General features: G+C 42.3%; 1 long non-coding RNA gene across 3 annotated transcripts in view; it reads right to left on the bottom strand.

Moving 5' to 3' along the window:
* LOC112227562 overlaps positions 1 to 14,811 on the bottom strand; it is a 55,922-nt gene that overhangs the window by 486 nt on the left and 40,625 nt on the right. For all 3 annotated transcript variants that reach the window (XR_002949887.2, XR_002949889.2, XR_002949888.2), the window contains one exon: positions 6,414 to 6,542. This is a non-coding gene — a long non-coding RNA (uncharacterized LOC112227562). The remainder of the gene's footprint in view (positions 1 to 6,413; positions 6,543 to 14,811) is intronic.

Raw genomic sequence — 14,811 nt, 5'->3', positions numbered from 1 at the left:
TGATCCCAAAATGCTGATGACTTTGAGGAGGTTCATTGTCATAAAATGCTGTTTCAAATTCACACATACTAACACCCTCAAAGACACACATATACCTGATAGACATACAAACAGACAGACATTTACGTATTGTGAAAGTAAGAGATCATGTTCTGTCTCAAGTTCACAATAAACGCACGCGCACACACACACACACACACACACACACACACACACACAGACCCATTAGACCCTAATGCCACCACGGAATGTATCATATTTATGGATGTCATTAACGGAGTGTAGGGAAAAGGTTGCTATTTAAAAAAGATTAAGCACAGGGACAGAGATGAATGTTCACAGGGGTTTTTACGAACTGCGGACCCCTTGTTTCGCCATTACAGTTTTTTTTCGATTGCTAAACGACAGTGGGCACAACTGGAGTCACATGTGCAAAACTCTAACTACAGTCTGCACTACCAACAGTCACCTGAGCTAAACAGTTCACATCACCTGCAAAACTCATTCCAAGCAACACAACTCTTAACACATGGCTCAAAACACACTCAGTGCAGCCAAACACTATGCACAACCCTCACTGAGATAACACACACTGTCACTCAGAACACACTGAGCGTAAAAACACTAGCATCAAACACCAATACAGAAAATACAAACTTTTCATCTTTACAGTTTGAACAATTTCAGTGACTTCATACAAAGTAATATTTTCTTCAAAGAAAAGAGTGACATTCTTTCACATGATTTATATATATTTTTAGAACATAACAATTCTTTAAGGTAAATGAAAATTAGCAGTTTGCTTCAATAGTCTGTAGTAATTTACGGAATTACAGTAATGAGAAAAAAATTGTAGAAACTAAAAGTACATACTGTAATTCGAACAAATAATTGAGGGGCTAATCCTGCCTCTCTCTAGCATCAGGCCACAGGTTTTCTTCAACATCACATCTAATGTTTTCTCTTGCCATGCACCTGGGGAAGAACCTTCTGGAGTGCCTTATCCATCCCTGGCAGTCCTCTGGACTCGTGTCCTCACATCCGGCACGCATGGCTTCCAAAAGAGACATTTGGTCATATGGGTGGTGACCAACCACTTTCCACCTCCAGGCAGAGAAAACTCCTCTATTGGGTTGAGGAAGGGTGAATATGCAGGCAGGTACAAAACCATAAATCTGTGATGTGCTGCAAACCAATCTGTGACAGCTGCAGAGTGGTGAAAAGCAACGTTATCGCAAACTATGACAAAAACTTGGGGTTTCTTACTGGCTCCCCTGTTCTGCTGGCACTAGCTGAGTATAGAGCTGTTCTAGGAAAGCTATAAGCCTTTCTGTGTTGTATGGGCCAATGAGTGGTGTGTTGAGAAGCAAACCATCATTGGCCATTGCAGCACACATGGTGATATTTCCCCCCCTTTGGCCTGGAACCTCCACAGTGGCCCTTTGACCTATAACATTCCTTCCTCTGCGCCGTGTTTTGGCAAGGTTAAATCCAGCTTCATCGATAAATACAAATGAATGTGGTCTTTCCAGTGCTTCCACCTCCATTACTCTCTGAAAAACAGTAAGTGCACAGTTTTACTGTAGAAATGCTAGTGTTTTTTTTTACTGTAAATATTTTGTATAGCTGTGTACGTAACCTCAGACGTCTTACCTGGACATATTGGTATCTTTGCTCTTTTACCCGTTCACTGTTTCTCTCGAACGGTACAGTGTATAACTGTTTCATTGTAACTTGGTGTTTCTTTAGGACTCAAGTAATAGTTGTTGTGCTGACAGAATTAACATTTTCAAATATATCATTATCAGCCAGCACTCTATCTTGAATCTCCCGCAGTTTTATTGCATTGTTGACAACAACCATGTCAACAATAGCATTTCCTGCGCATCTGAAAATATTTTTCCTCTTCCCCCTGTTGGGGGCAGCCTTTGGGTCCTGTTGTAAAAATATATTTTACAGTCAAACTTACTGTAATATATATCTGTGTAAATATTCTATAATTGCAATACAAAATAGATTCCTGTAATGTTTTCATTTACTGTAAGGATGTAACTCTCACCTGTTTGCATGATGGAAAATTCGCATTACAGATGCCACTGTGGATCTTTGCAGATTGGGTTGCACCCTCAACCCTGCCTCTCTCAATGAGAGACCATGGTTCACGACATGGTCTATAAGTGTAGCCCTTATTTCATCTGAAATAACAGCTCTTTGTCTTCTTTGTCTTCCTCCACGCATCCGCCCTCTCCCGGCCACCCTTCTCCCTCCACGAACCCATCTTCCTTGTTCCATTTCCAAAATGAGTCTTTCTGAGCTCTACCTACATATACTGTAATATGTGTGTGTGTTCACTAACAAGTCTAAAACAAGACACCTGCTTAGCCTTTCAGCTGAAATTGCAATCAGCAGTGTTTGAAAGGCACAAGGCTGAAATCTATTCCGTTTTGAATGTGTGGTTCACAGTTTTGACAGCAGTGTGTTAGCATTTGAACAAAGTGCTGTAAATCCAGTGTTGTGCAGGTTGTGGTTAAAGTCATGGGATAAGTGTGTAGAGTTTTGAAAACTGTGTTCAAGCAATGAAAAACGAACTAGAGTTTGGTCCACATGCACTGCTGCTGTGCAGACTGTAGTTAGAGTTTTGCACATGTGACTCCAGTTGTGTCCACTGTCGTTTAGCAATTGAAAAAAACTGTAAACACAATCCACACACTCTCTGATCGGTAAACCAGTAGGACGCGGGGTGGGCATAAGTCTTTTGCCACACTCTGTCCACCACCCGCCCATTACGCCCTGTATTTAAAAATGAGACATCAACCACTGAGGCTGAGGGGTGAACGCCAAGGACCGGTTTGTGGAGGAAAAGGAAACAGCTTTGTCACTACAGGGAGGGAGGATCCCTCTCAAGAGTGCATCTCAATAAGTTGGTAAAGTGACTTCCTCTCTTTGTCTCCTTTCCCTGAGCGGCAATGACTTGTGTGAGAGTGGATCGGTGAAGTGAAGACATCTGCCATATTGCTTTCACCGATCCTGTGTTTTCGGGTTTATTGCAAATTTCAAACGTAAAAATGGGGGCGAACAAGGCAACGTCCTACTAAAAAGTTGTTACTGCTACCTAGGCTTGGGAGGTATATCGTATATACCGTATACCGGGGTATTTGGAAATAGTCACGGGATGGTTTTTCTATACCGTCACTATCGTTAACTATTTCTTGGAATTTTTTACATTTTTATACATTTGAATATTTGTTGCTACTTTGAGTTACTTATATAACTTTATGAGCTGGGATGTCTGTCCTGCAAATATTTTAGGTCAGAGACTTTATACAATTAAAACAATGCGCTTGTTAGCATTTAGTTAGTATTCTCTATGGTATTTTACATGTATTTGTTAGCATTGCTAACCTCCGGAATACAAAGGCTCATTGAGGATTGAAAATATTGCCCCTTGTGTTCAGTGCTGGTATGGCACAAGGTAGGTATGAACGCCCAAGCCTGCTGCTACTTTTCAACACGGAGCCTTCATTGTGTGCAACTCTAAATCCTTGATAGGAAAGAGATGGAATCAGGCCTCTGATGTGGTAATTCATTAGCCAAGGCAAAGCCAATCAGTCTTTGTGATTGATCTGTCACTGGGCCAATCCTGTTTGTTCCTGTCAGTACTGGGATTTGTCCAAAAGGCTCTGTCTGTTAATTGTGTGTGTGTGTGTGTGTGTGTGTGTGTGTGTGTGTGTGTGTGTGTGCAAGAGTGAGTGAGAGAAAGAGAAGTTTGTGTCTATGGCAGAGAGAAATAGAGACTAAGAGAAAGAGATCAAAATAGACAGCGAGAGAGAAAGAGTAGGTGTGTGCGTGAGTGCAAAACAAACAGAGCGAGCCTCATGTCGGCGATGCGAATCAGATCAAATGAACATGTGCCATTAACAAACATTGACCCTTGGTCCTTCACTGTCATTAGATTAAGGGCTCCACTCAGAGCAAACAACACTTGGCTCAGTTGGGCCACATTATATTGCATAATAAGTAGCTGTCAAAGTAGAAAAGATAGATGGAACAAAAATGTAAATGCAACAAGTAAAGTGTTGGTCCCATGTTTCATGAGATGAAATAAAAGATCCCAGAAATGTTCCATATGCTCAAAAATATTACTTCTCTCAAATTTTGTGGACAATTTTGTTTATATCCCTGTTAGTTAGTATGTCTCCTTTGCCGAGATAATCCATCCACCTGACAGGTGTGGCATATCAATACTGATTAAATATCATGATCATTACACAGGTGCACCTTGTGCTGTAGAAAATAAAAGGCCACTAAAATGTGTAGTTTCGTCACACAACACAATGCCACAGATGTCTCAAGTTCGGAGGGAGTGTGCAATGACATGCTGACTGTAGGAATGTTAGAGAATTTGGTAGTACATCCAACTGGCCTCACAACCGCAGACCACGTGTAACCATGCCAGCCCAGGACCTCCACATCCGGCTTCTTCACCTGCGAGAAGCAAGCCTCCTGGCAGCTGAGGAAACTGTGGGTTTGCACAACCGAAGACCTTCTGCACAAACTGTCAGAAACCATCTCAAGGAAGCTGATCTGCGTGCTCGTCGTCCTCACCAGGTTCTTGACCTGACTGCAATTCGGCGTCGTAATGAACTCCAGTGGACAAATGCTCACCTTCGATGGTCACTGGCACGCTGGAGAAATGTGCTCTTCATGGATGAATCCCGGTTTCAACTGTACCGGGCAGAAGCCTGTATGGCTTCGTGTGGGCGAGCGGTTTGCTGATATCAACGTTGTGAACAGAGTGCCCACTGGTGGCGATGGGGTTATGGTATGGGCAGGCATAAGCTACGGACAACCAACAAAATTTGCATTTTATTGATGGCAATTTGAATGCACAGAGATACCGTGACGAGGTCCTGAAGCCCATTGTCGTGCCATTCATCCGGCACCATCACCTCATAGTACAGCATGATAATGCATGGTCCCATGTTGCAAGGATCTGTACAAAATTCCTGGAAGCTGAAAATGTCCCTGTTCTTCCATGGCCTGCACACCTCACCAGGCATGTCACCCATTGAACATGTTTGGGATGCTCTTTATCGACACCAGCGTGTTTCAGGTCCTGCCAATATCCAGCAACTTCGCACAGCCATTGAAGAGGAGTGGGACAACATTACACAGGCCACAATCAAACAGCCTGATCAATTTTATGCGAAGGTGATATGTTGCAATGCATGATGCAAATGGTGGTCACACCAGATACTGACTGGTTTTCTGGTCCAGGCCCCTACCTTTTTATTTCAGACATCTGTGACCAACTGATGCATATATCTGTATTCCCAGTCACGTGAAAAGCATAGATTAGGGTCTAATTTCTTTCTTTAATTTGACTGATTTCCATATATGAATTAGGGGTAGCTCAGTAAAATCTTAGAAATTCTTGCATGTTGCGTTTATATTTTCATTCAGTGTAGATGCTATGAGACACATTCGCTATAAAACAGCAGACAAGCCAATCCCGAGCCCCTCTGATGAATTGAGTATAGCTTAACCTTTGCTCTCCGAGCCTATTTGTCAAGCAGTGGAATAGATCCAATTTACCCCTAATCTCCTACAAGCCTGTACAAACCAAACAAAGAACATTCACTGCATCTTGTATCATTATAATTAGTCAGTTTAACATTTGATACATTTTCGTAATATGTAATGCATAGAGTCATTTGTTTTTAGTAGTTGTATACGTGTTATATGTGGGTTTTTTTTTTGTCTCTCACAACAAGCACGTTTTATAGGGGTGAATGGGCATGGGGGGAATGAGGAGGGGCATGGGGAGGGTTGTCTGTGTTTTTGGGATAGTGAAAACCTCATAATGGTGGTAGCAATTCATGAAACAATTAAATTGAAAGTAATAAACCAATGTTACAGCTCTAATGCCCTCATCTGAGTGTGACAATATGCCCATTGTTGTTCAGTGGTGGCGCCCTTGGCCTGCTGTTTGAGTACCATTGCTGTTCATCTTGTTGAGGGAATGCTGTCTTACCTTGGATGTGTGATGGATGAGAGCTCTGTTTCTCAAACCTCTCGAGTACCCCCCTGCAATTCTACTTATTTGTCTCAACTGGTCAACTAATCATCAAGCGCCTTGAATCAGGTGTGAGTCAAGTAGTTGAATCAGATGCGCTAGCTAGTACTGCGAAACACTGTGTTAAGAGTAACCAGGGTCGTATTCACTAGGAACCAAATGGAAGCAAACTGACTGAACAGTGGTGGGACTACCTGAACTTGTCCAAAAAGAAACGCTTGTTTTCATTGTAAAACGGTGCTACGGTGTGCATAATGAATACGACCCAGGTGTGCTAGTACTGGGAAACACTGTGTTAGAGTATCACAGCTGTCTTGTGAAGAACATGGCGTCTTACTTTGGATGTGTGAACTGGTCGATCTTCTCCACTAGATCTCTTCCGATGCTCCTCACCAGGTCATAGAAGTCATTCTCCGTGTAGCCCTCGGCCAGAAGTAGATGTCGTTGGTCAGAGGTGGGTTCCTTACTGAGAGGTTGAGAAGGGGAGGAGGAGGGAAGAGAACGAGAGAGAAAAAGAATTTAGTGCATTTTTAGAGAAAAAAACTCAAAAGGAGAGACCGCAATTTACGCTTTGGGTTTGTCTTCGCCACTGCCACCAATCACGTTGTTTTAGATTTTAAATCAATTTCTAACCAACAGCCAATGGAATTCATGCTTTGAATTTCCTACCCAAATCATCTAAGTCATTTCAAACCTAGTTCTAGAGCTGCTACACAATCCCCATGAAAAAGCTACTTTTAGATCAATTTAGACCAATTATTTGGCTGATCCATGTAGGGTAAAGAGTTTCCACACAGAGAAACTAAGAGGAAGATGAAGAAGTTCAAAAGAGTGGGTGATAAAGAACCGTCAATGACAAAAGAGTAGAGACGCTGTGACAACATTCCCTTTCGAATCGTGTTGTGGAAAGTAGAGGCTGAGGGCAAAGTGAAGCAAGTAGCATATTGCTTATACTTATCCCTTCAGATCTACAGGAGTTCCTAAGGGTTGATTCAGGATTTAGAATAAACCTAAAGACATAAATGGATCCCCTTGTCTTTGGTAGTACTGTACAATAATGGTATTTTAGCAAAGGTTTTCATCTGACGCAACTTCCAGCTAATGCATATACTGAAACCACCAACTATGCTGCATCAAATACCACAGTCCAACCGAGCCATGAGAAATATGGGTCCAAAAAACACCTCCCCTGGCTGTAAAGAGGAGGAATAATCCCAAGTGTCAACCAGCACAGAGCGGTGTTGGTCTCTGGGGCCAGAAGGGTGGACCAGGCCTCTGCCACCGGTCTGCCACCGGTCTTGAAGTGTATTCAGAGGGCAGTGGAAAACACAGAGGGGGTGAAAGGAAACTCTGCTGACCTCCCCGGTCACACCTCATTACCATTCCAGCGTTTTAGAGAGAGGATTGGGGGAGGGGGTGGAGGCAGGAAGAGAAGCCGTGACCAAGCGCAGCGAGAGTGCACAGGCCCTGGGCAGCAGCAGAGGTGACAAGTCAGTCCATCCAAACCCGGTTCCCGGTACAAGTTGGAGAGCACGAGCTATAAATAATGCCAACCAGGTCATTAGGCATCATGGAGGGCGGGATGTCTCTCTTCTCCTACCCCTTCCTGCTCCTTCCTCCTTTACCGCTGTGGGCCCGGAGTGAGTGATGGAGGGAGGCTGAGGGGGAGATGGGCTGAAAAATGAGCGGGAGACGGAGTGATCGCTCACCGACTGCTTGCTTCCCACTCCAGGGCCACAGTCCGGCCCTGCCATATTGTGGGTAGTAGAGTGTCTTACATAGTGTGGGCATGATCTAGCCCTGCCATATTGTGAGTTATAAAATGTCTTGCATAATGTGGGTGTTTCATAGAAGGCCTGCAGAATACCTATATTGAAAGGTGGTGGCTTTTTGACAACATAAACCATCCTTGACTAATTAAAATGACTTGTGAAAAGTGGACGTCTGCCATAATAAAAATTCCACATGATACACTGTGCAGTGCAGCGTCTGCCATATTCAAGAAGTGCCGCATGGATAACCTCGGTCAGGTAGGTGTCGACAAAGGTCAATGTGAACGTCTCATCATGTACCAACTTCAATCAAATCCAATTAAATTAAGTGTAATTATGTTCAAAGTAAGCATGTTCAAAAAGTCCCTGGTTCTGGCCCCCCCCCAAAAATCTATCAATACTTAGTTTTAAAAAAGGTAGTTAAAAAGCAATTAATAGCGATATTAGTTTCTGGCCAAATCCTTCAACAATGACGGCTACCATCGGGTCATCTCAGCAAACAGGTGACATCCTAAGGACAATAGGCGATGTTATGTCCCTTTAAGGGTTTCGGCGAGGTGTTATCCCACTGACGTTCTCGGGACCGTAAGCGCACGTTCAGTACAGGTCCTGGTCTGGTCGCAGTATAACATTATAATAAGGTATTTTGATGTTCATTAGGGAACGTTACGAAAAGGTTCCTGTTTGGTTCTGATAAGACGTTATCCATGTGACATTCAATGACCTAAAAGGGACATTTTATGATGGTCAGTGGTTCTCAATTGGTCTTGAACCAGGCTGTTTCAGTCGCGATCCAATATTTGTGTCGCAATTTAGTTTTTGTCAGGACCTTTTTAGGACGTTCTCAGGACTTTTTACTAGTCCTCAGGACGTTGTGTGACATACCCAAGGTTCTATCACGCTCTTGGGGACCTTTGTCTAGTTCCCTGTAACTTACCAGAAAGTAATTGAGGACCATGTTAGGATATTTGTAAGATCTTCTCAAGACAATTATTTTACCAGTAGTCAGGATGTTATGCGATGGTCCCAGGTGTCCCAAACCATTATAAGTAAATTAATTAAATGGTATGGGGGTTTTAAGGTAAGTGGTACAGTGTTCAGCTAAAACTGTGTAAAAATCTTTCATCGATGATGATTACATTTGACATGATAATTTAGTAGTATTGACTTTTCAATATGACTCCACCTCAGATTTGAACTCACAACTAGGGCTGTTACTGTGACCGTATTACCGCCACACCGGTGGTCACGACTCATGATGGCAGTCAAATTCCACGTGACTGTTTAGTCACGGAACTAGGCTTCTCCATATGCTCTGATGCTGCTGATGTAGTAGCCTACTAAACTTGCTAACTGCCGGGTACCCGTAATTGTCCCTCTAATTACTCTGAGATCAATGCAAATGTAATCGAAAATCTAATCAAACACTTAATGAGAGCCCATGAGCTGATGTTGCACAACATTTCTATAGGCTATGCAATTGTGTGAGAAAACATAGTGATGGCCTCTATTAAAAAGAGGAGGATCCCATCAGCTTTCTATAGGCTAGGCCGACTATATTAATTTCTCAACTTTCCTAATGTTAAGCATATTGCTTCTTTTTAAAACGGGAGTATGGCCTACCTGGCTGGCATGAAAATTAACCACGGAAATGTGTCCTCCATTCGCTATTTAAGTGCATAGATGAAGCTGCCCCTGTTTCATGATAATGGTCCATTCTAAATCAAAACAAATTTCACACATACAGTTGAAGTCGGAAGTTTACATACCCCTTAGTTAAATACATTTAAACTCAGTTTTTCACAATTCTTGACATTTAATCAGAGTAAAAGTTCCCTGCCTTAGGTCAGTTAGGATCATCACTTTATTTTAAGAATGGGAAATGTCAGAATAATAGTAGAGAGCATGATTAATTTCAGCTTTCATTTCTTTCATCACATTCCCAGTGGGTCAGAAGTTTACAAACACACAATTAGTATTTGGTAAAATTGCCTTTAAATTGTTTAACTTGGGTCAAACGTTTTGGGTAGCCTTCTACAAGCTTCCCACAATAAATTGGATGAACTCAGTTACATAGAGCTGGTGTAACTGAGTCAGGTTTGTAGGCCTCCTTGCTCGCACATGCTTTTTCAGTCTTGCCCACAGATTTTCTATAGGATTGAGGTCAGTGTTTTGTGATGGCCACTCCAATACCTTGACTTTGTTCTCCTTAAACCATTTTGCCACAACTTTGGAAGTATGCTTGGGGTCATTGTCCATTTGGAAGACCCATTTACGACCAAGCTTTAACTTCCTGACTGATGTCTTGAGATGTTGCTTCAATATATCCACATCATTTTCCTCCTCATGATGCCATCTATTTTGTGAAGTGCACCAGTCCTTCCTCCAGCAAAGCACCCCCACAACATGATGCTGCCACCCCATGCTTCACGGTTGGGATGGTGTTCTTCGGTTTGCAAGCCTCCCCCTTTTTCCACTAAACATAACGATGGTCATTATGGCCAAACAGTTCAATATTTGTTTCATCAGACCAGAGGACATTTCTCAAAAAAGTACAATCTTTGGCCTCCACTCCTGGCGCAGTGGTCTAAGGCACTGCAATGCAGTGCTAGCTGTGCCACCAGAGACTCCAGACTCTGTTGCAGTCGGCTGCGACCAGGATGTCCATGGGGGTGACGCACAATTGGCCTAGCGTCGTCTGGGTAAGGGAGGGTTTGGCCGGTAGGGATATCCTTGTCTCGGGCCAGGCACAGTGCACGCTGACCAGGTCGCTAGGTGTACGGTGTTTCCTCCGACACATTGGTGTCGTCTCTCCCGAGCCCGTACGGGAGTTGTAATGATGAGACAAGACCGTAACTACTAACAATTGGATACCATGTAAAAGGGGGTAAGAGATCATACTTTTTTGTATGTCCCCATGTACAGTTGCAACCCGTAGTCTGGCTTTTTTAAAGAGCAATGGTTTCTTCCTCGCTGAGCGGCCTTTCAGGTTATGTTGATATAGGACACGTTTTACTGTGGATACAAATACTTTTGTACCTGTTTCCTCCAGCATCTTCACGAGGTCCTTTGCTGTTGTTCTGGGATTGATTTTCACTTTTCACACCAAAGTACGTTCATCTCTGGCAGAACGCGTCTCCTTCCTGAGCCGTATGACAGCTGCGTGGTCCCATGGTGTTTATACTTGTGTACTATTGTTTGTACAGATGAACATGGTACCTTCAGGCATTTGGAAATTGCTCCCAAGGATGAACCAGAGGTCTACAATTTTTTTTCTGAGGTCTTGGCTGATTTCTTTAGATTGTACCATGATGTCAAGCAAAGAGGCACTGAGTTTGAAGGTAGGCCTCGAAATACATCCACAGGTACACCTCCAATTGACTCAAATGATGTCAATCGTCTATCAGAAGATTCTAATGCCATGATATCATTTTCTGGAATTTTCCAAGCTGTTTAAAGGCACAGTCAATTTAGTGTATGTGAACTTCTGACCCACTGGAATTGTGATAGAGTAAATTATAAGTGAAATAATGTCTGTAAACAATTGTTGGATTACTTGTCATACACAAGGTCCTAACCGACTTGCCAAAACTATAGTTTGTTAACAAGAAATTTGTGGAGTGGTTGAAAAACGAGTTTTAATGACTCCAACCTAAGTGTATGTAAACTTCCGACTTCAACTGTATTATTTAGTACATGTAAAGACAAGATTAAATAAATAAATAGTGTGATGGGTGACAATATTAGCCTATCACCTGTGAACGATGCACAGCAAAACACCAGTCTCAACGTCAACAGTGAAGAAGCGACTCCGGGATGCTAGCCTTCTTGGCACAGCTCCTCTGTCCAGTGTCTGTGTTCTTTAGCCCATCTTAATATATATATATTTTTGGGGCCAGTCTGAGATATGGCTTTTTCTTTGCAACTCTGGCTAGAAGGCCAGCATCCCGGAGTCGCCTCTTCACTGTTGACGTTGAGACTGGTGTTTTGCGGGTACTATTTAATGAAGCTGCCAGTTGAGGACTTGTGAGGCATCGGTTTCTCAAACTAAACACTCTAAAGCTCAGGGATGGGGCTGGAGAAATGTAACAACTCTTAAATGTATAGATAGAGCTATGGCCTGAGGTCAAAATTAACATTTAACCTAATATTGAGGCAATACTGTTTGTTAACAAAGACATTGTTTACACACAATGGATTAAAACAACTTTTTGGGAGGTTATGATGGGGTAAAACAGTTGAGCTAAGCTCTTGAGGCATTTATAGTTGACAGCCTAGTCTTTAAGAATCAATAGACCTATACAGTATAATTCATGTAAATGATCAAAACAGCTGTATATATCACCTTTTCACATAGTTTTTAATTGACCAAAGGGCCCGGTTAAAAGGCCCCCCATAACGGTACAGCAGTGGCGGCTTCACCTCTGTCTGAACCGGCACCTGCACTCCACCTGTCTCTACACAGTGAGAAGGACTCATGAATAAAACATCCCGACAGTGGGATAGCGTTGAGTGACATGCGCAAGCCTGTCCTCTCGACCCGGGCCGTGGAGAAAAAAAGCCTGAGGTAAAGTGAAAAAAAGAAAGAATGCAGGAGGTAACGTAAGAGTTATGAGTGATGCTGAACTGAAGTGGTACTTAGTAGTTCTTAGCAGTATGTTACTTGAAGCGGATGTGGTTCAATGTCTGAGCTGAGTGTCATTCCCTGGGGCAAACCAAACAGGATATACAATTTAAGAAGCTATTACGTGCAGTTGCCACACCCCTGTGGCAAAAACAAATGTTCGGAAAATACTTAAATGCAAGAGTATTTGACGGAAGCACAATGTGTAAGCGAATTAGGAAGCAGGCAAACAATGACAGTCATGCTGTGGTCAACATGGATAAGCTAAACTGCTTCGGCAGCTCTACATTGGTCCTTTCCTGGTTTAGTGGGATAATGGGCATGCTTGGGGGCCTTCTTATTCACACAACCGAGGGAAAAAACAGCTCACAAAAACACATGACAGTAAACACGGGCGTGAGGAGGAATACCAATGGTCCCAGACGGCACAGAGGGCATTAGGAAAACGAGAAACTCTCCTCCAGGAAAGAGAAAAGAAGAGGGGGATGGAAAAGTTCATGTGCTTTCAAACAAGAGCTATGAAGGCTATAGGCGGTCAGGAGGGAAAATGTAAAACGTGTGTGTGTGTGTACACGTTTGATGAGTGGGTGGGGGTCAGGGTCAGGGAGACGAAGGCAGAAGCAGAGACGGAGGGTGTAAAGCAGCAGTAACTAAACAGACTGTCAAAAGGTAGAGGAGGAGAGACTATTAAATATCTATCTATAGTGTCTGAAGTGGAGCATAATGTAGCCTGCCTGAGCAAGAACCTCCATTGAATGAAAACTAACGAGCCATACACTACCTTCAGGTATGAAGTATGAAACCGTGTGCTCCTCTGTGATTCGACATGCGTATTACCTAATGTCAATTCGAGAGAGATTTTGGCCAATCCTTCTTCATCCATGCTTTCCTTCATTCATTAATTCTTATATTCAGTTTCGGGGTTTTAATTGTATAGTTTGATTGTTATTGTTTATGATCCAGGAGCTAGAATGTAAAGAAATTCCAGAACACTATGCTTGAAAAGTATTGCTTATTTATTTTACCTCTGCAGTGCCTTCAGAAAGTATTCACACTCCCTAACTGTTTTCACATTTTGATGTCTTACAAAGTGGGATTAAAATTGATTTAATTGTCATTTTTTTTGTCAACGATCTACACAAAATACTCTAATGTCAAAGTGGAAGAAAAATGTGAACCTTTTTATTTTTTATGGAAAATAAAAAACAAATTTATCTTGACTAGATAAGCATTCAACCCTCTGAGTCAATACATGTTAGAATCACCTTTGGCAGTGATTACAGCTGTGAGTCTTTGTGGATAAGTCTTTAAGAGTTTTACACACCTGGATTGTGCAACATTTGCCCAAATTGTCAAATTTATTTGATTTTTTTAAGGGGTAGATCAGCTTCATTACTGCAGATAGATTGTGGCTTCTACCAATGTAATTGTCTTCATCATTTCCAATCCCCCATATATTTTTGGGGTAAATATAGAAAATACATATCTTTAATACATTTTCCCTTAACCCTAACACCCCTCCCCAAATTGGAGTAAACTAATGGACAACAACACTTAGGCTTCTTCCTGCTTATACATACTAAATACATTTTACAGACACAGTATATTTTACTATAGTTACCTTTTTGTTTGTTTTTAGTCTCATCCTTCCACTCAACCCCTCCCATCTTTCTCTGAACACCATCCAGTTTTGATTTCTGTCAAATTGGTTGTTGATCATTGCTAGACAACCATTTTCAGGTTTTGACATAGATTTTCAAGCATAGCTGGAACTCGGCCACTCAGGAACATTCACACTCTTCTTGGTAAGCAACTACAGTGTAGATTTGGCCTTGTGTTTCAGGTTATTTTCCTGCTGAAAGGTGAACTCATCTTCCAGTGTCTGGTGGAAAGCAGACTGAACCAGGTTTTCCTCTAGGAATTAGCTTGTCCATTCCCTTTCTTTTTAATCCTGAAAAACTCCCGTCTTTAACGATTACAAGCATACCCATAATATGATGCTTGAAAATGTGGAGAGTGGTACTCAGTAATTGTCACGCCCTGACCTTAGAGATCCTTTATATGTCTCTATTTTGGTTTGGTCAGGGTGTGATTTGGGTTGGGCATTCTGTTTTTTGTTCTATGTTTTCTATTTCTGTGTGTTTGGCCGGGTGTGGTTCTCAATCAGAGGCAGCTGTCTATCGTTGTCTCTGATTGAGAACCATACTTAGGTAGCCTTTTCCCACCTGTGTTTTGTGGGTAGTTATTTTCTGTTTTGTGCGTCTGCACCAGACAGAACTGTTTTGTTTGTGCCGCTTTGTTATTCTTTGTTCTTGTGTTCAGTTTCATTAAAAATCATG

Source organism: Oncorhynchus tshawytscha, linkage group LG29, assembly GCF_018296145.1.
Source record: "Oncorhynchus tshawytscha isolate Ot180627B linkage group LG29, Otsh_v2.0, whole genome shotgun sequence".
Taxonomy (NCBI): Eukaryota; Metazoa; Chordata; class Actinopteri; order Salmoniformes; family Salmonidae; genus Oncorhynchus; species Oncorhynchus tshawytscha.
Note: the sequence above shows the minus strand (reverse complement) of the source record. Positions and strands in the feature narration are given on the sequence as shown.